Raw genomic sequence first — 23906 nt, 5'->3', positions numbered from 1 at the left:
TTATCTTCACTCACTCTATATATAGTGTGAGGGAGTGTTCTAATTTCATTAATTTACATGTAGCTGTCCAGCTTTCCCAACACCATCTGTTGAAGAGACTGTCCTTTCTCCATTGTATATTCTTGCCTCTTTGTCATAGTCTAATAGATTATATGGGACTTCCCAGGTGGCATAGTGGTAAAGAATCCACCTGCCTATGCAGAAAATGGGGGAGATACAGGTTTGATCCCTAGGTCAGGAAGATACCTTGCAGTAAGAAATAGCAGCCCCCTCCAATATCCTTGCCTGGAAAATCCCAATGACAGAGGAGCCTGGTGGGCTACAGTCCATGGGGCTGCAAAGAGTCAAACACAACTGAGCACGAATGCACACAAGCAATGGGTTGTATTGGAGTTCTTACGCCAGTTTCTGGTTAGTTCTCCAGGAGAATTGTTTCACATGTGAATTTGTCTCTGATGTGTTTATGGAGGGAAATGAGCAACATGTCCTCTTACCCCACCATCTGATGTGGGAAATCACCTGGGAAACAAACAAAAATGCTTATGCATGGGTCCCAGCCTCAGCAATCATTTTTTTGAAGACTTCCTGATGATTCTAACATACAGCAAAGTATAAAAATTCATTGTTTCTCATAGATGCTTCTTTTATCCTTAACTTCAAAATCAATTTCTGGGCCCCAAACTGCTGGTTTATCAGCAGTGCTTCTCTCTTCACCCCGTTCCTACAGCCCCTGAGGACCCTATTCACCTGGGAGCACCAGCCCACTCCTGGCCCCCTCCCACTGACAGTGTAACTCAAAGGCTTTGGACACTTAATCTGTGACTTTTCATCTGTCTCTAACTCCTTCTTTCCTTATATTTCATAAGAATCGCTGAAATTTCAAATCTTCCCCCTAAATCTCTTCCAGGGAAAGAGAGCCAGGAGAGAAGCTGAACTCAGGAGCCCATTTTTCTGTCATTGTTAACAGTTTCATTTATGGTAGACTTCCATTTCCCACAGTCTTGTGTTCCAGCAGCTCACTGGGATAAGGGAGAATCTTTGGGAAGGCCTTCTGATCATGTGTGGAAGGAGTGGGAGAAAATTAAAAATACAGGTGTACTCTCATGTCATAAAGCATTAGTGAGAAAGCAGCTATTTGGCATGTGTGTGTGTGTGTGCAGCCCACACAAACATAGGTTGTGTGTTTATGCATATGTAAATATGCAAAGTTGAAGCACCCTCTAGTGGAACACCTAGAGATTGCATTTTCCAGAGGAATTCACCCTCAAGAAGAAAAAGAAAACAGGATATTTTGAAATCTTATCTGACCAAAGCATCATGAAAAATGAGAGCATAAGTCTACAGCATCTTCATAGTCATGGCAGGATATCCGGGGCACCGGCTGACTCAGTGACTGCAAGGTTCAGCTTGGTGAGGAGGGGGTGCAGGCTGAATCAACCTTTCTTACAGGCCTCGTACGGAAGCCTTCGTTCCCCTTGTGCCAAAGGTGTACAAAAGCAGGATTAGGAAGTTACAGCTGCTGCAAAGGAAGGTTTTATAGATTACCACGAAGTTCCTTCAGTTCAAGAAGCTGCCTGTTCCCATTTCAAATGAGGGGACAAAGATGGATTATTCACTAATGGGATAACCAGACTACTGTCAGGAAGAGGATATATTGGAGATTTAACCTACTTTTTTTACACTAAATAAATTTCAAATTAAAACAGAAGAAAACAGTGGAGATTATACTAAAGTGGTGAATGCCTTGCCAAATAAAGCCTCAAATCCGTAAAGCCATTAAAGAAACTTGATAAAATTTACTACAAAAATAAATGTTTCTCTGCATGGCAAAAAAAAAAAAAAAAGGCATGAATGTATTCAAAAAATAAATAGCACACAGGGAAAAATTGCAACAGATAGCATGAAGGGGTAATTTCCTTACTATATCAGGCGTTCCTACAACCCATAAGAAAAAGACCAAGAAAGAAACAGGCAAGGGATCTGAACAGATAGGTGACAGTAAAGAAAAGGAAAAATTAAGCACTTAAACAATAGGCAGTGATATTCAATCTCCTTCACAAACATTGCTTTCCAGGTTGCAATGCAGGCTCACACATTTGAGTAGGGCAGGCTCAGGGAAGCAGGCTGGGTGATATGTGGGAATGGAGAGTGTACATCCGGTACACTGTCTGTGAAGAGCAATTTTGCAATAGCTGTCAAAATGTAGCCATACGCATTGACCAAGTAAAGTCACTTGTAGGAATTTACCTTATGGATATGCTTGCAGATGTGTGAAATGATACATGCATGAGGAAATTCAATGCAGTATGGTTTAGAAAAGCAAAATCCTAGAAACACTCTAAGTGCCCACGAATCAAGGACTAGAGAAATAAAGCATGACACAGTCACGCAGTAGACTCTTATGCAGCCCTGGGCTCCATGTTCCCAAGAGTGAGGCAGCTTGGTGTGATGATTGGATGGCTCTTTCAGAAACTTGAAATGAAAAAGCAAGGTGCAGTGAAGATGCTGAGAATTTTCCATCACACTCCATTACTTTTTTAATTTAAAAGAAAAATGAGGATTCATGGGACAAGTTTTTCTTAGTTCTTAGAACCAGCTAGTGATTTTTTTTCTTATGTTTTTAGTATTGATATCATCCTGTTTTATTTTTAATTCAATGAATTGAATTTATCTTAGAAGGAATATGTAGAAATGATAAAAGAACAAATGTTCATTTTTATGTTATAGACACAATAGTCAGGTAACTGCTTGTGTTTTCCCCAGTATAAGCTGCTAGAAAGTTCAGAATCATGTTAGTAGCTCATATCTCTGGACATACAGAATCTTCTGGGATGAATACTTTGTACTAAACTAACCCCTGGCTATTTGTTTCTAGTCTTACATTCCCAAACCATTTTTTACATGTATTGTAATAAATTGCTTCAAATTCATTTTGTAAGGAGGTAGGCATATTTTTAAACTAGAATAAAAAGAAAGCAAAGTGAAGAAAGGAGTGTATATTATGCTACTATTTGCATTAAAAAAAAAATACATGCCTGTGCTCATACATGCATCGAATATCTCTGCAAGGATAGCCACGTTGGTTGCCTGAAGATGCTAGGAGGACAGATGTAAATGGAATCTTATTAATAGCTCTAAGTTATTTTGTATTTTAATTTTATGCCACATACATATTTTTAAAATATTTTTAAAAGTCCTCCCCTTTGCTGTAAAGAGTCACCCAGTTGCTGCAAGCACTGCTCTTCTGGTACAGCTGTTTCACCAACAGGAAGAGTGTGTGCAGAGGAGACAGTGACCTACTCTCGCCCACGGAGTTTCTGCTGCAGTGTGAACTCCCTGGTTCTTTTTACTATACTAGAGCTACTGAGATATCTGTAAATATTTCTACTGGGCTACAGAGAATGAAAGTTTGGCCCATCTCCCATAGTGTGCACTTTAGGAAAAATCAATTTGAGGTAAATAAAATTTTTCCTCCATAATAAAACTGAATAAGTTCTTAATAGGAAAAGTGCAAAGGGCTGAGGAGTTTACTAGTGTAAAGCTTTCACTTTCATTCTCTACAAGCCTCACATCCTTATAAGTCCCCCAACAGTGATGAGTCTATTTTTGTCAGGTTCATGAGGTGTAACTTACATATAGTAAGATAGTAACATTTACCTTTTTAAGGGTACAGTTCAATAAGTTTTGACAAACACATATAGAACATTTCCATCACCTCAAGAAGTTCTCTCTTTCCCTCTTATGGTCAAATCTTCCCACAGCCCTCATCTGGGAGCAAGTTTACACTTACAGAGAGCTTACCAAGATAGAACAGACTTCTCACATATTCTCTACCAGCTTCCCCTAATGTTGACATTTCACAGAACATGGTATTATACATTTATCAAAACTAAGAAATTGACACTGGTAAATTACTGTTAACTATAGACTTTATTCAAACATCACTAGCTTTTCCATTGGCATTTTTCTGTTCTGGATCCCACCCACCAGCCCACCTGCTGCTGCTGCTGCTGCTAAGTCGCTTCAGTCGTGTCCGACTCGGTGCAACCCCATAGACGGCAGCCTACCAGGCTCCGCCATCCCTGGGATTCTCCAGGCAAGAACACCCACTCCACACCCAGCAGCCCACATAGCCCTTGGTCAACCTGTCTCCTTAGTCTCATCTGTGACAGCTTCTCCATCTTTCTTTGTTTTTCGTGACCCTGACACTTTTTTAAGAGTATCAGTCGGGTATTTTGTAGTACGTTCCTCAAGTGGAGTTTGTCTTCTGTTTTATCATGGCTAAACAGGGGTTCAGGATTTGAGAGATAAATACAGAAGTGACATGCCCTTCTTATTGCATCATATCTGGGAACATGATGTCCTCATGATTTCTTGGTTAATGTGACCTTGATCATGACCAATTTTCTCCACTATAAACTTACTTACTTTTCCACTTTCCATCCTCTCTTCATTGGAAACGAGTCACTAAGTCCAGCTCATACTGAAGGGAGGGAATCAAAGTCCACCTCCTAGAGTGGGATGTATATATGCCTATTATTTGGCTGCCCATCCCTTTCTCTTCCTGGTGCCCAGTCTTTCTCAGTGAGAATCTGGTAAGGTTCATGGAGAAAACTCTGCAGGAACTATATACTCCCACTGTGATTGCACCTCATATGGATCCTAGTCCATACTTGGCATGGCAACTGTCTAATTTTATCTGAATTCTTCTTATTCACTTGTGTGACCCTGGCATCTCTTCCAGTCACACTCTGCACAGCTGAGCCCGGACTTTCCTCCCATCTCTTCTTGGAACACCCTGTCTTTTTTTAGATTTCAGGCACTTTAGTTACCCACAACCTCAGATGTCTAATGATTTCAGGAAGAATTATAACTTTGTTGTTTATCAAAGTCTTACCTGCTGAAAAGGGTGATGGTCTCTTCAGTTTTCTATATCCAGGGTGGAAGCAGAACTTGATGTAATGAATATGAAAAGCAATCCTCTCTCTTCCCCATAGAAAGTGAGATCTAAAGGCTTCATACTTTCTGTGACCTCAGAGAGCATCCATGATTATGTGACTCTCAACAGGGCAACCATTGGCAGGCATTTCCTTGCACATCAAGACCCATGACTGTTCTGGGAACGACTGGAGTCATTCCAAGAATGAATGATCAGGGCCAAGTCCAAGCACATGTTTCCAGAGCCTCTCCGTCTAGTAGCATCCCTTACTCATTCCTCACTTGCCCAAGGCACCCTCCAGGTAGCCCATGTCTTAGGTCTGCCATGGCTCCCACCAGCTGGGTTTATGTACTCCCTTAACAGCACCTGGGGACGCCTCAGCCCCTCCTGAACCAATGAGAAATGCGAGCACAGGCTAGTATTTGATGGCGGCAGCAGTGAGAGCCCTGCCATCCTTCCCCTAGAACACAGGAATTCTAACCTCACACACTCAGGTCTCTGAAAATTTTGTTCCTTTTTTGTTCATTCCACAACTAGCAAATATGGTAGCAATTATATGGCAGAAATTATGCTGTGCACTGGATGTGCATCCAGCCACCCCCGTAAGGACAACTTAACATTTATTTGTCTACATAAGGAGAGGCTAAGCAACACAGATCTTTGCATTTCAAGTATACAGAATAACCTTTGTAGTGACTACACCTGGTATGTGAATGAACCATTATGAAGTTTCATTTGACCCTCCCAACAGCTCTGTGAGGTAGATGAAAGAGAAACTCAGAAACGTTAGATATTTGTCCTACAATCACACTGTTAGTATCAGAGCCAGGCCTTGAGGTCCTTCGACTTCAAGTAGTGCCTTTAACTGCCTTGATGCTTTGCCTGTCATGCTTGAATCTATCAGATATGTGGTATAAAGGAGTAAATGTTTGAAACCAAATGCATCCCATTTAAATCAAAAGCACCCCTACCAAGTATAAGAGAAAAGACTGTTCAAGGGTTTAAATGCTTGGATTCAGGTCTAAATTTATATCCCTCCATCCAACAGCCTTTTTCTAATCATGGCACTCCAACTGAGACTCAGAGAGTGACCCCTGGACCTGGAGACCCAGACTGTCTGTGACAGTGATAGCAGCTGGCACGTAAGCCCATTATTACCAGCCGAGAGGAAGGTCCACTGCTCGGTTTCTTAGCAGAGGAGAAAAACCCCAAGTAGGTTTACAAAGAATGTTTTGAACTCGCTCAGGGAGTCGTAATTAAGGAACACCAGTAGCACATCCAGTCCATGCTTCCACAAAAGCACAGATAAATTGTCTGAGGCCTCTGTAGGTGCTGCTCTGCACAGCCAGCCCTAGAGAGCTCAAATCTAATCTGCCTGATGTCCCTGGAGGAAGTGCTGCTCCAGGCATGTTTGAACTTCAGAGGAAGCTTGGCTGAGCCTATTTCATTATTCCCCAGCAAATTTACCCAAATGCCAGATAAGCAAACCTTTTTCAATTCAGCACACTGCGCACCGGAGCAAGAGAGCTATCGCTTGCTCATTTCACCTGGTGGGACACTTTTTGGAGTTTGCTTTCAAAAGAAGAGACAAGATTGCCTTCTCGCAGTCTTCTCAGGAAAAATAAATGAGGACAAGATCAATTTCTCAATTTCACATAGAGGAGTAACCATAAGACTGTATGATTTTCTCTATGATTTCAAACAAGCAAAAAAAAAAAAAAAAAAAAAAAAAAACACAAGTGGTCAGGCTTTATCTTTGGGGATGAATAATATATCATCCAGGAGGCTTTTCAGCAGAATGGATTTGCAAACTTTCAGTGTTTGTCCTGAAGGAAACATTCGCTGAGTCAAAACATTTACATTGTAAAGTCAGGAGAATGTGTCAGCCTTCCCTGAGGTAATGTCACAACATCTTGACAAAACATATGCCACAATTAAATTATATCAGAGCAAAAAAAATAAAGAAATAAATAAAGAAATGGTTATATTTGTCTGTATGTGTTACACACCTCCGCCTAAACTTCAGTTCCACTTACTAGGATGAAAACTTTGCAAATAAACTAAGAGAAATAAATTGTTCCCAATAAAAGAGGAATTCCTGAAAAGTTTATTTCAAGTAGACCAGAATATCTGTATAACCCAGTCCTCTATTTCATAGGTTTATTTGGGCCCTACATCCTTCATCGTATTCATTCTACATGATGAAAACTCATACAGTAAACTGATTGTATTTATAAGGAATACGTTTGGAATCCCTTTTGAATCCTAAATTCCTAAGCATGGAAAAGTTTGAAAGAGTTGCTGTGTCCTACATACATTTCACAACACAAATGAAAACCTCAAATATAAGCAATTAAAAATAGAGCTTCTCAGGTTGGATGGAGATGAAGCAGAGAACACAGAGCCCCATCTCTTCATTTTCCTCTTAACTAGACAGTTAATCCCTTTCCACACCCTCTCTTGCCTCCCTCCTCTCCTGCCATCCCCACACCCAACTGATGGTCCCTTAGGCACCTCTGGGAAATTTGGAGGCAGCGTGGAGCAGCTGTTTGAATGCAGCTGCTCTAACTGATATCTATAAACGCCGTGCTGTACTCATCTGCTAGCAGAGATAAATGGCCTCTCTATTTGATTTCTAGGAAGAAGTTAAGTGAGCGCGGGTTCTATGCTCAGATTCGTGTTTGATGTACTACTGCTTTTAACGACTGTAATAAAATTGTCATAGTCATCTACTCACCTCTAGGTGCTTCTCATCCCCTGAGGATTTTAAGCACCTGATTCACTCTCTCCCCATCAATTCTATCCCTGATATAATCCTTAGTGACTTCAGTATCCAAATAGATGATTCTCCTAAAAGTGTGACTTCTCATTCTTGATTTCTCTTCCTCCAGTGATTTTCCATATCCCACCATCAGCCATTTGCTCCCTTGGCCATGCCCTGGATTGAGTCCTTGTTTATAAGTACGCTCCCTCAATAATCTCAGTAATTTTGCTGTCTGACCACGAACCCCTATCTTACTATCTCCCTTCCAGTTACTTGGATTCCAGTGATTCTTCAACCTTACAAGCCCCCAGTCCATTGATCCTACTACTTTTTACTGTCACTTTACCTCATTTGTCCTGAGTCCCTTCCATAGCTTAGATTCCTTGGTTCATTTGTATGTTTATTTCCTCACTCCTGACAAAATGCAATTCTAGTCTTTCAAAATGTAGATTTTGCTATTGTTTGGTAGGCTGAGGCCAAAAGATCAGGAGATGACTACCATTGAAAAGCTAATATGTTACACTCACAGGTTCCAGGATGGGCATCGGGGAAGGGGGAGATGGGAGTGGAGGGTGGGATGCACCATGCTAGGAGTTGTGGGGGAATGACACAGAAGGGCACCAGGGTCAGGAGACAGAAGGAGCAACGGGGGAGCTGAAGTAAGAGCCTTTATTGTGGTTTCCGCAGGAAGGAAGTAGGGAGACAGAGCAAGCAGGTTTAAAATCGGCTAGTTTGAATAATTTCAGAGGGCCTGGGGCAAGGTTGTCCCTCCCTGGCCCTGGGGTGATTAGACAGGAAAAGTACCCAAGTGTGAAAGCCAGCAGAGGGAGATGGTTGAGAGTGTGGGCTCTGGATTGCTTGTTTTGCATATGAAAGGTATGTTCACAGACAAGACCTTAACTAGCTCTAGGAACTGGCAGCCCCAGGAAGTGAAATCTCTCAAGGGTCAGCAAAGTCCCAGATGTCAAATCATCAGAAACATATGGTTAATGCATCCGGTTAAATGCAGCCCTCTGCTGACTTTTCACCAGCACCCAGGAAGCTGGGTGTGATTGAAGCAAAACTCACAACAGTGCTGACTGGCCTCATTGTAAACTATGAGCAGCATAAAACTCCAGACTTGCCCGCCTCTATTGACTTTGTCGGTTCACTGTCCTGATCTCCTGGCTTTTTAAAAGTTCTTCCTCTCTTCTCAAGCATCCAACAACTTCTTTCCCATTTTCCTTTCTTTGCTTCTTCTTTCACTGAAAAAATAGAAATAATCAGAAATAAATTTCCACACATTCCCACCATGAGAATCACCTGTACCCACTTCGTCTGCCTTCTCTCCTATTAAAACGGTGAGCCTCCAGGGTGACCCCTCTGCTCCAGCTCTACCTCTCTCTTGCTCAGAAGGAACCTCTTTCCATGTAGCCTCTCTCTAGTGCGTCAACAGTTGCACCTTCTCTTCTGAATCATCCCATCAGACATAGAGATTGTAACCTCCCTCCTGAGAAAGGAAAGAACTCTCCTGACTCTACATCTTACTTCAGATACTGCCCAGTTTCTCTGCTCCCATTTACAGTAAATTTTTCTAAAGAGTTTCTGTCTACTTTCTCTGCTTCCATTCTTTATTGAATCTCTTCAGGCTTTTGCTTCTCTTCACGCTGCCAAAACTGCTTTTATTGAGGTCTCTAATGACCTCCATCTTGCCAAAGCCAATGGTATTTTCCCACTAACCATTTAATTGAATGTATCAGTGTTATTTTTTATAGATTTGTTTATTTTTAATTGAAGGATCATTCCTTTACAGTGTTGGTTTTTGCCAAACATCAACATGAAACAGTGCATCATTTCATGCCCCTAGAGATACTCTTTAGCCTCCTGGAAACCATCCTCTCTTGATTCTCTTCCTATCTTAATCTTTTGCACTCTAAATACTAGAGTGTCCAGAGCTGAGTCCTCAGACTTCTCTGTCTTCACTCTTCCTGTGGGTGATCTCATCCTCTCATGGCTTAAAAGTCCATCCACATGCTGATGCATCTAAAATGTCTTGTCTCTAGACCAACTCCAGACTTGCCTATCCAACTGCCAAGTAGACCTCTCTGCTTGGACTTTTAATAGGCATCACAAATTTAACATGTCCCAAAACAAATCCTTATTTTCCTCTCTTACTTCTATCATCTCCTGCATCTTCACTGTTGAACTCTTAAGTTTCCAACTGCTCAGATACTAACTTTGGAGCCATCCTGGATTCTTCTTTCTTCCGCACACCATATCCAGAGGATGAATAAATTCTGTCAGCTTTCCTTTTTAAATGTAGGTACCGTCTGACCTCTTTTTAGCTCCTCTACCTGGTCCATACCACCATCATTTCTTCATCTGTCGTTTCTCACCCAATTTATTGTACTAACTGCTTAACTGTTTCTGTTTTTCCTCTACACCTGAATTGTTGCAACATCACCCTTCCACCACCCCTCCTTACCACCAAATCTGGCTACACTCCAGCTCTGGTTGTAGTCTTGGCTTCACCAGCATCCAGGGGTATGACCTTTGCAATGACTTTCCCCTCACTGGGTCTCTTTCTTCCCCTGTGAACTGATAGTGGATTAGGGTATTTAGGGTTTTTGTAGCTTGAATATTTTAGGGTCATCTGTTTATCACACACTGACCTTTGAAAGTGTTAAAACCCCCTTTTATGCTTGGGGTGGGGGAGTCTGATTTAATGCTCCCACTGACTTCCATTCCTGGGCTTCTGAAAGCACCCTGCACCTACCTCTATGTGTTGTTTTTCACATGGTTCCGTAATCCGTGATTCTCTTGGGTCTCTCCCCTTGTGGGACTATGAGCCCCACTAAGGCAGGAAGCCATGTCCTAGCTGTCTTCGTGTCTTTAGAATCCAGCACAGTGCCTGGTATACAGTAATGCTCAGTAAAGGTACATTATGTGAATGAATTGAAAGCAGAACCCCTTCAAGCTGGGGAGAGGATAAAGAAAAGAAGATAACAGAGATAAAGCCCTGAGGGATGAAGGCAAATGAGGATGCTGAGGCAAAAGGCCAAGCCCACAGTGACAGGTCTGAAGACGAAAAGGAGTGGAGATACCCCAGGAAGGCCTGAATACAGTGGGGCCTTCTGCGGCTGGTTGTGGGGGGCGGTCACTAAGTTGCACGGCAGAGCCAGCCTGAGGTCAGTCTCAAGGAGAGAGGCAACTCCATGCCTTCAAGGAGCTAACTAGTTTGTGGGGCAGCTAACTCATGGATGGACTAGAAGTCACATAAAATTGTACCAGATGGAGCAAGAGCAGTAATGAAGCTCTGAAGAGTGTGGTATAGATTATTAACACTGTAGATTAGCCAGGGAGAGATGATGTGGGCGAGAGCCTGTTTCCTGCTCAGCTGAAGACAAATCTATGCCTCCTTCCAGATTTTTAAAATCTACATGTAATTTCTTGTGTTGATGCCCTTGTGAGGCAAATAAGGCCTTCATGCCAGAATCACAATGGCAAGAATTCAGGGGGCCTTGTTCCAAAGCTTTCTGATTTCCTTTCAGTGAAATGTGTCATATAGAAGTTAAAAAGCTTCACCCACATGTTCACAGCCACAAGACCCTCCCTGGCAATAGAGTCTGTAAGTGACGGTCCCCCTCCCATTACACCCTACTTGGCTAACCCTCCATGAAACCAAGGGACGTGTCTGTCTGCTTGGTGCTGCTTCCCTTTGTGTGGCTTTTACCTGAGAGACAGTTGTTGCTCAGTGAGATTTCTGGAAGAATGACTGAAGAAGTCTCAGCATCATGTGTTACAGGTGGGAAGATTTGCAACTAATTGGCTTATGTGTGAAATGTCTACATATCCAGGGAGAATTTTATTTATATATAAGGAAATGAGTTATTTACAGGTGAGAATTGTTTAGGAGTACCTCCATTTCTTGGAAGTTGAGTTTATCATATAACATTTTATTTCCTTTTTTTTTTTTCAATGTGGTAGGAATCCCAAATTGGGTCCAAGATCTGTCCACCACTGGAGATCAGACTCCCAGGACAATATACAGTGAACCTGCTGGGAAGGTCTGCCAGAAGCTGGCCAGCACAATGACGGTTGCGCCTCCAAGGTAAGGACTCTTCCTGTGAAGAGACAGGGGCAGGTTCTGTGGGGAAAGAGGCAGGAAGAAAATGGGCTTTATGTACAAGGAAAGGTGATGTGTACATGTGGGGTGGGAAAGTACAGCAGACCATCAAAGTGAAAATGAAAATGGCTATTTCATTAAAAAACATTCTTAGATACTGAGCACTAACAGCTTGGTTTCATACCCTTCTGTACGGTGACCTTGAGAGGGTGATGCTGATACTTAGTGAGGACCTGAAGAAGGAAGCCAGATGAGGAGAGAAGAAAGCCATGGCTGATGCCACACTATTCAGTTCAGTTCAGTCCAGTTCAGTCGCTCAGTCATGCCTGACTCTGCAACCCCATGGACTGCATCATGCCAGGCTTCTCTGTCCTTCACCAACTCCTGGAGCTTGCTCAAACTCATGTCCATTGAGTCGGTGATGCCATCCAACCATCTCATCCTCTGTCATCCCCTTCTCCTCCTGCCTTCAATCTTGCCCAGTCTAAGGGTCTTTTCCAATGAGTCAGTTCTTTGCATCAGGTGGCCGAAGTATTGGAGTTTCAGCTTCAGTGTCAGTCCTTCCAATGACTATTCAGGACTGATCTCCTTTAGAATGGACTGGTTGGATCTCCTTGCAGTCCAAGGGACTCTCAAGAGTCTTCTCTAACACCACAATTCAGAAGCATCAATTCTTTGGCTCTCAGCTTTCTTTATAGTCCAACTCTCACATCCATACATGACTACTGGAAAAACCATAGCTTTGACTAAACAGACCTTTGTTGGCAAAGTAACATCTCTGCTTTTTAATATGCTGTCTACATTGGCCATAGCTTTTCTTCATAAGCACATAAGTAGAGCCCTTGGCAACTACCAGGAATAGTTAGGAGTGTCTACGCATGAGAAAGCAGAGAGTCAGAAATATAGGTAATTGCCAATAATACTCTTGGACAATACCTACAGGTGTAGACTAGCAAAGAGGAACTACAAAGTGTTTAAGAACCCAGACTCTGGGGTTGTAATGCCTGAAACTGCCTAGTTGTCTGACCTTGGACAAATCACATAATGTTCCATGACTCAGTCTCCCTAGCTGTAAAATTAAAAAAAAAAAAGTACCTAATTCATAGAATTGATGTGAAAATTAAATGGGTAAAGAATCTGCCTGCAATGCAGGAGACTCAGGAAATGTGGGTTCAATCCCTGCATTAGGAAGATCCCCTGGAGGAGGAAATGGCAACCCTTGCCTGGGAAATCCCATGGACAGAGGAGCCTGGTAGGCTACAGTCCACGGAGTTGTAAAGAGTCAGACACAACTGAGCACGCACACACAATACATGCAAAGCTCGTTAAAGAGGATCTGACAGATGATCAAAATGGTGGTTGTTTGTATTGTTACAGTGGTTGCATTTCCAGAGACTTGAGGGAGACACAGCTCAATAACAATTCCTAGTATATTCTGTGTAGATGAGTATCTTCATGGTGGTTTATTCCCTTTAAAAGGTGGAGCCTGTTTTCCTCTTATTGAATGTGGGATGAACTCAGAGATTTGCTTCTAGTCATGTGAATGTGGTAGAAATGATCATATGTGATTTCTGAAGCTAGGTCATAAAGTAGGAGTCACCTGACTCTTACTTCCTTAGATGGATCACTCAGTCTCGGGGAACCCAGCGGTTACATCCCAGCACAGTCGTGTAGACTGTAGAGTGGCCATGTGGGGGGGAACTGAGACCTCTCGCCAACATCCAGCGCCAGTTTGCCAGTTGTGTTGTCAGTGAGCCATCTTGGAACCAGATCATCCAGCCCCAGGCAAGCCTTCAGATGAGTGCAGCCCCAGCTGAGAGTTTGACTACAGTCACCTAGCTAGGCTGCCCTCAAATTCCTGACCCACAGAAACTTTGATGGGACATAAATGCTTATTACTATTGGGTTGGCCAAAAGATTCATTCAGGTTTTCCCATACCATCCTATGAAAAATCCGAACAAACTTTTTGGCCAGTCAAATATTTTAAGTGGCACAGTAGTAAAGAACCCACCTGCCAATGTAAGAGATGCAGGTTTGATCCCTGGGTCTGGAAGATCCCCTGGAGTAGGAAACGGCAACCTCATTGAACACAATTCTCATTAACTGATGGTTGCATTGTATTTTTTTTCCTACAGGAATTGGCATGAAAGTGGATGTTTCTTATATTGAAAAAAAGTTTTCAATATAAGAAAATTGTTTAATTAAATATGCCAATAGTTGTAATCTTGGAGATTATTTTGGCTGCAAGTAATAAAAGTCCCATATTAAATTGGCTTATACACTCATGTACCTATCAGCCCCCACACTAGAAGTCCATCAGTAGTGTGGGCTCCAGTGGCTGACTTATCCAGGGAACTGCTGCATCACCCTGTGACTCTCTTGCCCCAAACCTTCCTCGCTGTCAGCCTCTTCCTCACACTGAATAATAGGATGGCTGCAGCATTTCCAAACCTCACATCAGTGCATGCAGGCATCTAAAAAAAAGTGTCACTTCTGGAAGCTAGCCCAGAAGAGTGAAGATGAATATTCCTTGATACATTTCATTGGCCAAAATTGAGTCACATGGCATTTCCTAAGTCTTCACTGGGAAAAAAGCTGGGATTACCTGCAGGTCACTCAGGGCCACCCCTGCAGGCAAAGGTGTCAGCCTTCCCCAGGGCCTCTGGAATGGGTGGGAAAGAGTTGGGCAGCTAAACCGTGTAGAGTAGTGTTAGAGACAAGAAAGGGGGAATCTATGTTGGAGAGGCCACCAACAGCAGAGGTTATGTGAAGTGATTGAAACAAACAAGAGCCATTAGAGCTTCCAGTTCCTTTAAGAGACATGGGAAGAAAATAGCTAGTCAGTTCAGTTGAGTCACTCAGTCATGTGTGACTCTTTGTGACCCCATGGACCGTAGCATGCCAGGCCTCCCTGTCCATCACCAACTCCAGGAGTTTACCCAAACTCATGTTCATTGAGTCGGTGATGCCATCTAACCATCTCATCCTCTGTCATCCCCTTCTCCTCCTGCCTTCAATCTTTCCCAGCATCAGGGTCTTTTCAAATGAGTCAGCTCTTTGCATCAGGTGGCCAAAGTATTGGAGTTTCAGCTTCAACATCAGTCCTTCCAATGAACACTCAGGACTGATCTCCTTTAGGATGGACTGGTTGGATCTCCTTGCAATCCAAGGGACTCTCAAGAGTCTTCTCCAACACCACAGTTCAAAAGCATCAATTCTTCAGCACTCAGCTTTCCTTATAGTCCAATGAGAGAGGTTATCAGAGGACAGACAGACTGAAACCACAATCACAGAAAACTAACCAGTCTAATCAGATGGACCACAGCCTTGCCTAACTCAATGAAACTAAGCCATGCTGTGTAGGGCCACCCAAGATGGATGGGTCATGGTGGAGAGTTCTGACAAAATGTGGTCCACTGGAGAAGGGAATGGCAAACCACTTCAGTTTTCTTGCCTTGAGAACCCCATGAACAGTATGAAAAGGCAAAAAGATAGGACACTGAAAGATGAACTCCCCAGGTCTGTAGGTGCCCAACATGCTACTAGAGATCAGTGGAGAAATAACTTCAGAAAGAATGAAGAGACGGAGCCAAGGCAAAAACAACACTCAGTTGTGGATGTGACTGGTGATAGAAGCAAAGTCCGAAGCTGTAAAGAGCAATATTGCATAGGAACCTGGAATGTTAGGAATGTTAGGTCTATGAATCAAGGCAAATTGGAAGTGGTCAAACAGGAGATGGCAAGAGTGAACATCAACATTCTAGGAATCAGCGAACTAAAATGGACTGGAATGGGTGAATTTAACTCAGATGACCATTATATATAATACTGTGGGCAAGAATCCCTTAGAAGAAATGGAGTAGCCCTTATAGTCAACAAAAGAGTCCAAAATGTCATACTTGGATGCAATCTCATAAATGACAAAATGATCTCTGTTCATTTCCAAGGCAAATCATTCAATATCACAGTAATCCAAGTCTATGCCCCAACCAGTAATTCTGAGGAAGCTGAAGTTGAACGGTTCTATGAAGACCTACAAGACCTTCTAGAATTAACACCTCAAAAGATATCCTTTTCATTATAGGGGGATGGAATGCAAAAGTAGGAAGTCAAGAAACACCTGGAGTAACAGGCAAATTTGGCCTTGGAGTACAGAATGAAGCAGGGCAAAGGCTAACAGAGTTTTCCAAGATAGCAAACACCCTCTTCCATCAACACAAGGGAAGACTCTACACATAGACATCACCAGATGGTCAATACCGAAATCAGATTGATTATATTCTTTGCAGCCAAAGATGGAGAAGCTCTATACAGCCAACAAAAACAAGACTGGGAGCTGACTGTGGCTCAGATCATGAACTCCTTATTGCCAATTGAAGAAAGTAGGGAAAACCACTAAACCTTCAGGTATGACCTAAATCAAATCCCTTACAGTGGAAGTGACAAATAGATTCAAGGGACTACATCTGATAGACAGAGTGCCTGATGAACTATGGATGGAGGTTCATGACATTGTACAGGAGGCAGTGATCAAGACTATCCCCAAGAAAAAGAAATGCAAAAAGGCAAAATGGTTGTCTGAGGCAGCCTTACAAATAGCCGTGAAAAGAAGAGACGTGAAAGGCAAAGGAGAAAAGGAAAGATATATCCATTTGGATACAGAGTTCCAAAGAGCAGCAAAGAGATATAAGAAAGCCTTCCTCAGTGATCAATGCAAAGAAAGAGAGGAAAACAATACAATGGGAAAGACTAGAGAGCTCTTCAAGAAAATTAGAGGTACCAAGGGAACACTTCATGCAAAGATGGGCTCAATAAAGGATAGAAGTGGTATGGACCTAACAGAAGCAGAAGATATTAAGAAGAAGTAGCAAGAATACACAGAAGAACTGTACAAAGAATAGCTAATAAACCTGCAAATCTTGACGACCACACATTTTATGATGTTCCCGCAGGCTTTACTTCCTAGTTGAGGTTTTGTTTTTATGTGAAATTATTTTTTTGTTACAGAATTTAGAATTTAATAAATACTTCAGATTATTAAAGGAATTTAAAGCTTTAATAAAGCTCTCAGCTTATTTATAGGTCACTTTGGGGAGGAGAGAGGTTTGGAAGAGGTCTCTTCATAACACGGGTTAAAATATGCATTCTTTTCTGAGCCAGAGCAACTTCATGCAGGGCTGTTCCTCATGTTATTAGGTGGCCTTTAATATTTTTGAAATATGGCATAATTAGGAGGCTGAAGCTTACTTTAATGTTTATAGCAGCACTTGGTCAAACTAGGTTTCGGATCATATACAAATTCTGACACTAGAGGGAGTGCATAATGTATTACGGAAAGAAAAAGCATACACCTAATAAATTCAAGGTAAAAATGCAGAGTAGCAAGACAAGACCTTCATTATAGTCTGCCCTCCAAGCTCCATCCCCCTTTCCCCTCCAAAATAATATCACTGGAGGTCTCTTGCCCCCTTGTAGCTAGTTTGAGTTTGTAGGAGGTTGGTAGGTTGCTTGTATTACTGTGGAAAGAACGCTTTATTTTAGAGTCTTACCAGTGTTTTCATTTTTAAAAGGAGACATATTATTTCCTACTTCTCACATGTTGAATGGCAAAATTAAAATTACTCCTTGCTGCTTTATTCTGTTTCTGACTTGGTCAACACGTAGTAATCATATTTTTAAAATGAAAAGATCAGAGGTTTAGTCTTTGCTTAGAAAATGCAGTCAAGTCTTCTGAAAGTCAGGGAAAGCATCTGTTTTAGCATTCAGCTTCATCCTTCACTCCCTTACTAAAGGTGCCACTCTGATTATTTAGCAGCTAATGTCAAACAACTAGCAAATCATATTTAAGGAATTTTTATTTCCTCATGCCAAAAGTCTCCATGCTCTAACAAAATGGAATGCCTAAATGGCTGAAAATGTGAAAATGACTGCAGATAGACTGAGCTATTAACATAGCAACAAAGGGCTGGCTGAAACAGTAAATGATTGCTGCCATTTGGTGAGACTCAACTGTTCCTGAAAAATGTGATAACTGCCATGTGCTTTTCTATAACCTTTTTGTGGATTCATTATGCATTCCACCGTTATCTTACATCCGTCTAGTACTCATATCAGTCTTTGAGCTACCAGTAAACTGTCTCTTTAATGGAAATTAAAATTAGAAAAATTTAAAAAGCAAGCTCATTATGAGAAATCCTGGCTTCTATCCAGATGGGTGAAATGACCCATACAAAGGAAACATCCAGAACTATATTACTTACTTCTAAAGGACCAAACATGCCTCAGACTACAGTATGTTTGTCCAGACTTAACTGCCAGACTTCTGGCTAATGACATTTCACCATAATGGCTTTTGAAAAATGAAACAAGTTTTCAGGCAATGACTCCTTTTTTGAATTTTTGGGTTTTTTTTTTTTTTTTGGAATAATGCTTTTTTCATTCGAAAACTCACTAAATAAACACACCACGGGTAGTACTGTTTCGACATTTCAGTTTAAATCAAAAACGCTCATCCATTTATTCAGTACAAAAGTTTCTAGTTAACGAATACCATGTGAAACAAATCTGAATTGTGCCCCTTGGTTGGATGGACCTGAAACATTTTGCCTATGTGTGTCCACTGAGTGACTAGGACAAGAAAGTAGCCACTTCAATGGCTACTCAGTCTGCGGTGAGCATGGGCCATTTTTACACACCTCCAAAGACTCTCACCTTTATATTGCTGCACAGGTATTTTTCTGTGCTTTAATTTTATTGTTAAATGAATTTGAGTGCACTCCTGAGCCTCAGAAGTGTTTCGTGAGTCAGTCACCTGACATCCCCTCTTCCCTGCTCTGTACCCCTCCCCCACCTACCACACCTACTAGCAGACTTTTCTCCCTCCCTTGATAGACTTCTGTTAGTGTCTGTCTACAAATTGTATTCATTTATTTTCACATTGTTGTATATTACTTATATAACTTTGTCTTTATCATGAAATGTTTTCATGTTGGTTAGTGAAATAGGGTTGGGTATCTTGGATTGGTGTGAAATTAATCATATTTTTTTCCATTAAGATGAAGTGAAGCACTTTTTCACTTAACAGCTTTGTACTTAGTGGCACAGTTTCCAAGAATGTATTAAAGATGCTAAGCAAGGATAGATGTGTGCTGAAGCACAAAACAAGCACTGGGTAGGTCTGTAACTATGAAATTTCTCACATTCCACAGGGTAGCAAGTGATGACCTGCAAGAGACCAGACTAAAACTGCTCTGTGTTGGTATTCAGTATTAGGATTCGTTTTAGTAGCTCAATATGGCAGGTGGTTTCCAGAGTTTCTGGAAATTTTGGGGAAGTGGGGAGTTGCATCAGAAGAGGAAAATGTCTCCATCCAGAATCTTTTGGTAATTCAGGAGGTTCATGGATAATCTGACAATCCCCATAGATATGTCTGGTGATTTTTAAAAATGATTTTATATCTCTTTTTATGCTTTACAAGGATCAGGCAGCAGATTTGTTGGTGCATTGGTTCCCAGATGGCACTACTGGTAAAGAACCTGCCTGCCAATGCAGGAGCTGTAACAGACTCGGCTGTGACCCCTGGGTTGGGACGATCCCCTGGAGGAGGAAATGGCAACCCACTCAAGTATTCTGAGCCTGTCAGGCTACAGTCCATAGGGTCAGCACAGAGTCAGACATGACTGAAGCAATAGGTCTAGTCTAAATTTCTAGACTACAATTTAGGTTAAATGCTGAGTTTATTTGTATAATTTTTTACATATAGTTTTCTACCCTTTGATAGCTGAGTACCATTGTTTTACATATGCTATGCACAGAATTCAGACTATTTATGGAAACTCTCCCAAGAAAATTTTGTATCTAAGTGCAAGCTGGTTAGCATTGACACAACTATAGGAATCCAATCTGGTGTGATCATTTATCCTTAGATCTCCTGTTGTGTTCAAAATGCTATACATACAATGAAATAGATACCCAAACAGTAGTAAATATTTTCTACTAGATATCTTCTGTGGGAAATTGTTGTTTGAGATGTTAAGGGAAACAGTATTTTCAAAACAAATCTAAATTCTAAAGGCATCCAAGATTGTGTCTTATCTAGGTCTACAAAGAAAGAGGTTGGAAAAAAGCACAACTCAGTTGTCTGTCCATGAAAAATTAATCAGTAGTGGTGAAGAAAAGTTTTTATTGACATAGAAGGTGTTTACAATGTACTGTGACGTGAAAAAAAGCAAGTTACAGAAAAGAATCTGCATTTTTTAAGGAAGATATGTATAGAAAGGAGATATAGCAAAATGTAAAAATGTAATTATTTCTGAATAATAAAATTATAGTTACTTTTATTTTCCAACGTATTTGTATTTAAAAAAAAAATTTTAAACAATGAGCACATATTACTTGTTTGACATTTTATGTATGAAGTTTAAAAACACCAATAGATAGTAATAGCTTGATGTTCACTTTGAATAAGATTTAGACCAATGAGTAAGATTTATTGAACCGAGCTGCATACAGAAATGCCTAGTGGGGAGAATCTGGAGGTGGTGACTCCTCCTTGCAGAAAAGGGTGGGAACAGTGACCAATTAAATAACGAAGTCCCTGCCCTCACAGAGCTTGCACCAGAGTAAGTAGAAAATGACAGTAAAAATTAATAAACAGAAACCTCAATTAAAATAGAGGCAGGAGGCCAGAAGTGGGAGCTCTCACGCAGAGCCCAGCAGGAAGAAGAAAGACTTCTTTTTGCCTGGTAAGTTCTTGGCCAACGAGAGACTGTCACAACTCAACCAATGAAAAGTCATTATACTTCAGACTCCAAAGGACTGTTGGCTACAGTCCCCCTAACTTCGTTTGAAAATTAAAGTCGCTCAGTTCTGTCCGACTCTTTGTGGACCCCGTGGACTATACAGTCCAATGGAATTCTCCAGGCTAGAGTACCGGAGTGGATAGCCTTTCCCTTCTCCAGGGGATCATCCTGGATCCTTTACCATCTGAACCACCAGGGAATTCCCCCTAACCTCCTTTTTCTCTCTATAAAAGAGTTCTCCTCTCCTTGTAGTGGGGGACTTGCATGGGCTTTACATTTAGCTTGCCCTGGTTACAGACCCTGAATTGCAATTCTTTACTGATCTCAAATAAACCCATTTTTGCTGGAAAAATAACTGGCAGTCAATTTGAGGTCAAGATTTGAGTTCTTCAATTTGAGGTCTTCATTTACAATTCTGTAAATGACGAGCTTTAATATCACGTCATTGGTTACATGAGAGAAGCACATACATGGAGAACTGTGGGAGTATGGCCAGAGGCATTCATTCTGGGATTTGGGGGAAATCTTCCTGGAGGATAGTGTCATGCAGTGTCCAGTTAGCTCAGTCTCCTCAGAAGTTAAGTGCCTGGTCCAAGATCATACAGCCTTGTAGGGGCCAAATCTCAAGTCAAACCTTGTTATCTGACACCTAGAAGAAGAATAAAGTAAAAGTCGCTCAGTCCTATCTGACTCTTTGCAACCCAGTGGACTATACAGTCCATGGAATTCTCCAGGCCAGAATACTAGAGTGGGTAGCCTTTCCTTTCTGCAGGGAATCTTCCCAACCCAGGGATCGAACCCAGGTCTCCCACATTGCAGGCAGATTCTTTACCAGCTGAGCCACAAGGGAAACTCAACAATACTAGAGTGGGTAGCCTATCCCTTCTCCAGGGAATCTTCCCGACCCAGGAATCGAACCGTGGTTTCCTGCATTACAGGCAGATTCTTTACCAACTGAGTATCAGGGAAGCCCACCTGACACCTAATTCTCTACCAATATTGACTTTGACAAGTTGGAACAAAAGGTCTGAAAAGGATGCAGAAAACATCCCCTTTTCCAGAATATCCCTTTCCTGTAATCCACAACAACACACTTGAAATAAAACACCAAAGCATCAGCCTGTAGATATTATTAGTGAAGGCAGCCCTCTCAGGCAGTTTGACCTGGCACAAAAGTTGTCAGATTAATGGCATTAGAAAATTTGCAAATCAAATGGTTCATTACTTATGATACTACACTTGCAAATAGGATTATGTTGATTATGCACTATAAATAGCATTTTAAAGAGACTCCCTCAAGACAGAAAGGGCTAAAATTTTGCTAGTCAGGCTTTTAAAGTAAGGATCATTGAACCACTAAACAGATGAAGCCCTGGGGTCAGAGATTAGCAGCCCAGTGTGGTTTTGGAAAGCCAGGATTCTGCTCATGATTTCATGTTGTGACATCTTTTCACCAAAAGATGAAACAGGGGAGAGCAATTGATGAGGGAACCATCACAAGGGCGTCCCCTCATTTCAGAAGAGAGTCAGCGCTACAGCCTGAGTCAGCCTTGACTGCGCTGAGCCACTGCCCAGGCCTAGACAACTGGATCCCCAGGGGAGAGAGGGCTGGGTGAGAGTGAGCTCAGAGGAGCACTGGAAGCCTTCGACCTCAGTTCCACTCCTGTCAGCTTCACAGCACATCCCTCTGAATAAACTTGTCTGATTGAATAATCTTTTGCCCTCTTTTTTCAAGAAGTCCAGCCAGTCTTACCTTGTCCCTTTTCAAAGTATAGTAATCACATGGTAAATACTCAAGGAAGATGGCATTAGCTCACCTAAGTCCAAACTGAGTCACTGAGCACTACACATGTGACTGTGTGCTAAGTCTCTTCAGTTGTGTCCGACTCTTTGTGGCCCTATGCACTGTCACCTGCCAGACCACTCTGTCCATGGGATTCTCCAGGCAAAAATATTGGAGTGGGTTGCCATGCCCTCCTCCAGGGGATCTTCTCGACCCAGGGATCGAACCTGCATCTCTTTTATCTCCTGCATTGGTGGAAGGTTCTTTACCACTAGCACCACCCGGGAAGCCCAAATCCAAAGTGGCTTTATGTAAAAAGTTCCCAGCTTGCTGTATCCATTCACTTATGCCATTCTACTTGAAGGTTAGGCTGGGAAGACCTTCCCTATTAGTGAGATTATATTTTATAATTTATTTTTATGCCACGGTCCCAAAGCATTTCTTTGTAGAACATCAATACAGTAAAGTCTAAATAAATTAAGCATTTGGAAAAGACTACATTATATCAAAATCAGACTTTAAATATTCTGTTCCTTTTAAACATAGAAATAAGTACATCAATAATAATGTTTCCCCATACAAAATGTTTCCCCATATAAAATTCCTGGCAAAGTTGTTTTAAAATATAAAGAAGGGACATTTAAATCTACATTTCATGTGTGAAGAACCAGGGCTGCTTATTTTCTTAAGCAAGCTAAACATGTCCCCTGAAATTCTCTAGGTCCTATTAATGTGCTTTGAGAAGTCACTCTTCATAAGTAACCAGAGGTAAATGTAATCCTCTCTGTCTGAATTCTTATAAATTCTAAGTCGATATAATCCTATTTCACTGTAAGTCTTTTCCCCTCCATTTTATAAATGTGCCTATACTTCCCACCCCCATCCCCACCTCTCCAAATCCACTTAATAGACATGGAAAATGTACTCTGTTACTAATGAAGGTTTACATCCTCTTGAGTTTTTCATTCTCAGTTATCTCCATTTACTGGAGAACTCATTCAGGTAGAGTCATATCCTTTCAAAATAAACTCAAAATGGCTTAAAGTCTTACTTATAGCAAACGTGATACCATAAAACTCCTAGAAGAGAACATAGGCAAGATATTCTCTGACATAAATTGTAGCAATGTTTCCTTAGATCAGTCTCCCAAGGCCATAGAAATAAAAGCAAAGATGAACAAATGGGACCTAATCAAACATAAGCTTTTGCACAGCAAAGGAAGCTATCAACAAAATGAAAAGACACCTACAGACTGGCAGAAAATATCTGCAAACAGTGCCACCAACACGGGGTTAATTTCCAAAATATATAAACAGTTCATGCAGCCCAACATCAAAACAACAGTCCAATCAAAAAAAAAAAATGGTGGAAGATCTAAACAGACATTGCTCCAGAGAAGACATACAGATGGCTAAAAGACACATGAAAAGATGCTCAACCTCACTAATTATTAGGGAAATGCAAATCAAAACTACAATGAGGTAACACCTCACACTGGTCAGAATGGTAAATG

General features: G+C 41.5%; 1 long non-coding RNA gene across 6 annotated transcripts in view; it reads left to right on the top strand.

Moving 5' to 3' along the window:
* LOC112586515 overlaps window positions 1–23906 on the top strand; it is a 91250-nt gene that overhangs the window by 5892 nt on the left and 61452 nt on the right. For 4 of the 6 annotated variants that reach the window (XR_006552872.2, XR_006552870.2, XR_006552871.2 and 1 more), the window contains exon 3: window positions 11670–11793. This is a non-coding gene — a long non-coding RNA (uncharacterized LOC112586515). Of the gene's footprint in view, window positions 1–11669; window positions 11794–19286; window positions 19908–22070; window positions 22308–23906 lie in introns of those variants that run through there. The other 2 variants (XR_006552873.2, XR_003110998.3) reach the window with 2 other exon arrangements.

The sequence above is a fragment of the Bubalus bubalis genome, chromosome 8 (genome assembly GCF_019923935.1).
Source record: "Bubalus bubalis isolate 160015118507 breed Murrah chromosome 8, NDDB_SH_1, whole genome shotgun sequence".
Classification (NCBI taxonomy): Eukaryota; Metazoa; Chordata; class Mammalia; order Artiodactyla; family Bovidae; genus Bubalus; species Bubalus bubalis.
Note: the sequence above shows the minus strand (reverse complement) of the source record. Positions and strands in the feature narration are given on the sequence as shown.